Raw genomic sequence first — 6,176 nt, 5'->3', positions numbered from 1 at the left:
ATAGTTTTCTTTATATTCTTTTTGCTGTCTCAGTAAAAGTGACCTGTGTCCAAAAGTGAGCAAGTGCCCCACAAAATGTTGTTGAATTTATTTCATCAAATGACATGAAAAGCTTCATTTCTATGTATATTTAAAAAAAAAATTCACCAGAACATCCTCTTAATTTTGGAGCTCTTTCCATCATTTTAATGATGTCAGCAATATATTTGTTCACTTTAAAAAAATACTTGCAAAGTTTTGTCAAGCTTGACTTTAAATCCTGAAGGATTGGTCCGTCCTAGATATGTCCAGTTATAATTTTAGAAGGTTGGTGACTTAACACCATGGTTCTTCATGTCCTTGCTTTGAACTGTACTGTTTGCATCTGACTGGCACAGAGATCTCGACAGTTACCATCCACCTGAACTGAGATCAGAGATTCCATCAAAGGGTAACCAAGTAATGCAGGTTTACAATTTGCCTGGTCTCGCCAAAAGGAAACAATTCCCTCACTCCGCCGCTTTGAAATCTACTTCAATCTATCAGAGTGGGGGCTCAAAGGAAACAGGTTTAATCTTTTCATTCAAGTGTCCCTCACAGAGTAGAAAATTCTCCTGACAGTATGAGCTGGCAGCATGACTCCTGAAGATCAAACTGTTGCTGTGGCCAAAATAGTGACATCATCTATTTAAAAATGTTTAAATTGATTTTGGGACGACAGGAATATGTAAAAAAAAAACTCAAGGTAGACTGTTACTGTGACCTTTTCCAAATGCTGTCATCTCTGAAGAAGAATATTCTTATATTATATACAAAATTCACTTACTGCGTTGTTACTTGGTTACTTTCGATGTCATCTGGTGTGGCCTAAAGGGTAAACGTCAAGCTGAGGAGGAATGGAGTGTGTAGGAGTGCTTGCATTCTGGCAAAGAGCCACAGAGCTCAGACATCCAGCACAATGTCAAGACAGCGGGGTGAAAGCCTGCCTGGTGCTACAAAGATGCACACATTCAGACACATAGACACACAGCAGCCATCCATTACCCCAGCCCTGTTGTTCAACCTCGTCTCCCTCTTTTCCTCCATTTCCGAGGCTTTCTTGTACTGGGGTGCAGTTCCTTATTTTATGGTGACAGGACCAGAATGGAGAAGGAGAATTACGTCATTTCATATTGTTAATTAGACATTAGAGAAACAAAACCTGCCATACATTGCAAATACCCTTGATACAGCTTGTGGAGGCCAGACTGAACTCTACAATATAGAGTCGAAGTGTTCATGTCCCCCACTATCCTCCTACTCCAAATACACTGAATTAAGTCTAACAAATACTGTATTGTAAAGACAGAGGGCACATGTTTTATTGTTGAGACTACATTTCAGCTATGCTACAGCTCTAGGCATGGTGATATCAGTCCTTTAGTCAGTCGATCACTTTGGTGATTGCCATGAGTTCTGGCACAGACATTCATGTTCCCTTTGGGATGAGTAGTAATAATGTTTTGTTGAGCATTCAACATGTAGCTGCTGTTAATAATAAACATACATAGAAATGATTTCTGTTGTATTAATTTTACAAAACAAGCTCATATACAGACTTATCAGACTGTCAAAGTGTGTATGCACTTGGAATGAAGCAAGCAGCGCTTTATTTTAATATGCTGATGGCTTTTTAGAGGATTCTACCAACCGCCTACACACGGTCTTTCTCAGCAAATTTGTTAAATAAAAGCTCTATAGGAACCACTAAATAGAGCTTGTGGTGAGATTATCTTGTCAGTTGTTGTTTCCAAGGTCAATAATGAGCTCTTAAATCTCAACTTTTAAGGCAACATGGACAACAAGTGTTCACAGGAATGGGAATGTGAAAAACTCCATTTGCTGAGGAGGATCATGTAGTACAATCCCAAAACTCTAGAAGAGTTATTAAACAGACCTTATGGTGAGATTATTTTTCCTATAACTATAGGGCATCGTGTTCTACTGTATGTGTTCTGCATTAATAGCATTGCATTTCTTGTTTTCCCACTCCAACATGAAGACAGTGACTCAGGTTGCGAGACACCTCCAGGTTTACTTGATACTGGAGTTATTGTTCTTCTCTAAAAATATAAAAGTCTTCTTTCTATTGTTGATAGGCAAATCCCTATGATGTTGAAGCTTAAACATGCTTTCTGTGAACCACAAGGATTTTCAAATACTGTGATTAGCCCAGCCTATTAATTGCCAGAGTATTAAGCTGCATTGATGTTCAGAATTGAAAGCTAAACTCGACACAGGCCAGGATGAATAATTGGTCCTTTGAATAAAACGTTAGCAAGCAACCCCACGCTAAAGCACACCCACACAGCCTAACAGGCTTTCCTTCTTCTCTGTCATCTATTTTTCTCTTTTCCAATCTCACAAACACATACACACACCTGACCACCACGACAATTACAAACTCCTGCTTATTTTATTCTTGGGAAATTTTTTTTGGAAGTTTATGGACAAGATGCTGCAAGTTAGAATAAACACTTTGATCCGGTCATGACAGAGCAAAAAGAGCTGGCTGTAAACACCTCTCCGTGTGGTGTGTTATTGTGAAGACCTCTATTTTAGCTAAATGCTCAGCCCAATATTCTTTCCCCTTCCTGAATGTTGCTCCTGAGCAATAGTTACAGTGCATCATGATTTGGTGTCATCAAGAGTTTTTATAGTGTCGGAAATAGACTTTGCAAAAGCCAAAAACAGTTCCTGACAGAACACAGTATCTTTTTGTTTTACATTTAATTATCCCATCCCATTTAAGTCACCTTCTTGAATGCATTGCCCAGTTTTCCCTCAGTTTGCCATTAACAGAGAAAGCGACATATGAGCCTAAGTTAACAGAGGGTGAATGTTTGGTTTTGATATCTAACGCCACCAGAGGGCACTCTTATAAGGGATGGGAAAAGATGGGATGTTAGCAAGTTAAACTGCAACTTGTCACACACCCAGATCCCTTCAAGTACCTTAGATATGGGAGCATCCTTATTGTATATACAGCAAGTATCACTTTATACAAAAAGGTTCAAATGTTTTTAGTGTGTAAACCCTAGAATCAGATTGACTGCCATTCCGAAAAGGTATAACTGATAAAGGGGACTAACTTAACATATATCAGTTATATATTCAGGCAACAGGTACAGCGGTAGCCTCAACAATATACCAGTACAAGCCGAAGGGCTACTGGTTTCAACTTTGTAAAACATTCCTTACTGCTGAGATGGCCATGAGTGAAGCACTTAACACTTCAACTGCTCTTGAGAAGAAACATTGTGACAAGGCTTCTGGTTTCTATCCCTGAACCAGCTGGGAAACTGTCTGGGGAAAATGAGTAACACACTCTTCTCACTTAAAACCCACTGTTAGGGTGCCGTTAAGCAAGGCATTGAAGCCTGCGGCTGCTTTAGCTTGCTCGGTGATGAGTGGAGCTCTCGGGTGAGAACGTAAAGCTAGAATTTGCTTTCCACATAAATGCAGAGTGGAAAGAACACAAACCAGACTAAGAGTGAGCAGATGTGCCCAGCACAGAGATAACACCATGCTGTTTGTCTTTGAAAAAGCCACATCTGATGCTGGTGACATGTAAAATGTCAAACGTCATTCGAGGAGCAGAGAGGAAAGGCTCTGTGGTGCTGAAGCTGTTGGGTGAGTTAAATGTTCTCACCCATGATTTTTCTGCTGGTGAGTTGTCAGCAGTGCCACTCCTGCCACCTTCTGGATCACTGTGAGATGGATGGATTGGGTCATAAAACAAGGAGCACACAACATACAGTAGGTCAAGAGTGTGTCTATGTGCATGCAATAGAAAAATGGTACAGGGATTAACTAATTAATTAATCAGTTATCAATGAAAACAGGTTTTGTGCCTGACATGCATTTTTCAACTAAATGTTGCAACTGTGTATGCTAGTGAATCACCTGAGCTTAAAATGCTGAAAATGTTATTTTGAGAGCACATTGTGGTCATGTCAACATTTAGCAACAATGAGAGCCTGGCACATATTCATCATATGTGCAGGACATACATATGAGGGACATAGAAAGGATCAGTTGAATTTGCTCTGCTGGGGCAGGATGTAACACTGTCATAGGGGTTGTTTGAAAACCACATATTATTTATATATTTTTTGCCAGGCACAATCACTCAGTATAATCACTGAATATTACTTTGGGAAAAGGATAGATAGAATCTGCTGAAAAGGTAATAAAAAACAACATGAAATGGTACATCAAGCTGCTTTCATAAGCAACTTATAGGCTAAACACTATTTCAGTCTCATCAGGACTAATCTGGAAAATAGTGGTTAAATTAAATGATTTAGAAGTTATCCAGAAAGTAGAGAAGCATCAGAAGGACCCACAATTTACAGAATCAAGGCCTACACATATTGGGTTCTGACTGACCCGTATTACAGAGCCAGGAAATTTGTCCTCACCACTGCCGGCTTCATAAGCAGCCTGGTCCAACACAAGTTAGCCGTAGAAGCTCTGCTGATGATGATCCAGTGCGACCCTGTGCTAATTCCCTGGTGAAAACCACCCAGTCAGTCCAGTGATGCCTCAAAACCTCAAGGTTTATATGAACAAGCTCTGCTGTGAATGGGAACCCAGGAACTAGGCCGATAATAACAGACCTCAGGAAAAAATCTTTTCACCAAAAAGAGTGTGGTGAACAGAGACTCACCCCATTCGCCCCCTCGTTTTCTTTTCCTGCAGGTTTTGGTAGAATGTTGAACACACTTCCTTAAAAACTGTCTAGTATTTATTACAGCCTCCGTTTCTGATGGCTAGGGTCATGTAGCCTGCTGTCTATTTATCCTAGAGGTCATTCGCTACATTAGTCCTGGTTTTGGGGCCAGGAGAGGAAGAAAGGAACGAAATTTAAGATGCAGGATCTAAATTGGTAGCAAATGTAATGTCTGCAACTTGCCCCATGGCCCTAATGCATTTTTCAAGGGCTCTGCTCACCGTGCTCCACAATGCTGGGATGGCTTGCCTCTGAAATAATATTTCAACAGTGGTTGCAGGCGAAAATCCGGCGCCATCTCCCAGCTTGGGTTGTTCCCACCAAAGTGCAGAATAAGGGATTTTTATTTTATTTCTGGGAAGATATGCTTTGCTGTGTAGTGGTGGTGGCCTTAAAGTTAAGAGAAGCAGGCTCATGACCAAAAGGTTGCAGGTTTGAATTCTCAGGGCGAATACTAAAGCATAATGCGATATCTTCTATGCTCCTTCAGCAGCAGCCACCAAGGTGCCTTTGGGCCAAGCATTTACAGTAGCTATATCTCCAGCAGAGCTGCACATTGGCTTCATTGGGAGACTGTGGTTATACTGGGTTGCTCCCAGGATGGATGAATGTAACTGTATCAAAGTGAAGCATGTGTGCTCAGATCCCCAAAGGGTAAAAACAGACATCAGTACAGAGGTTACCAGGCCACTCATACAAGCCCGAATCTGAACTGCTAAAGTTATATAAACAAATTGAAAAATACACATTGCGTTAATAGGAGATCATTTACCCCTATGGTATAATCATTCTGGTCAGCCATTTTGCAAAAAAGGATTTGCACTAAGTTTGAGATCAGTGCCTCAGAGATGTTTACATGGAAGCTGAATTGCCATTCTTCTGCTGCTAAACTCTCTAAAAGATGACTTTGACCATCTCATTTTCATTTAAATTGCTCAATTGAGAACCATTTGCGAGCCACTTTTTTACAGCCCAACAGGCTCAATAAAAACCAATGAGCTGATGAAAAGAGGAAAACCTTGTTGTTGCCTTATACAAACAGCATATGGTGTGCTCAGTGTGGCTACACATGGCAGCACTCCTTCGACTTCATTTCCTTTTCTGTATCGAGTTGTCCTTTTACCATATGGGCAATTATGAAGTTTTCCACTCTCCAAGTTTCTTTTGTCAACACTAAACTACATCCTAATTCAAGTGTATTAAGCGTAGGCACAGTATTACTGTACAGCATGCATGTGATAGTGCTGTTATTTCAGAATAAACATACAAATTATTACTTTTGCTTTACATTTATACAGCATCAACATTTTAATGATAAATAAAAAAAAACTACATTTAGTTTGAAAATATCTTTTGTGCTCAGTAGGCTGTTCGTTACTGTGGCTTCTCTTCGCTACACACAGTTCTTGCTCTGTGATCATAC

This window comes from Monopterus albus, unplaced genomic scaffold (genome assembly GCF_001952655.1).
Source record: "Monopterus albus unplaced genomic scaffold, M_albus_1.0 scaffold31.1, whole genome shotgun sequence".
In the NCBI taxonomy this organism is placed as follows: domain Eukaryota; kingdom Metazoa; phylum Chordata; class Actinopteri; order Synbranchiformes; family Synbranchidae; genus Monopterus; species Monopterus albus.
This window is presented reverse-complemented; position numbering follows the sequence as displayed.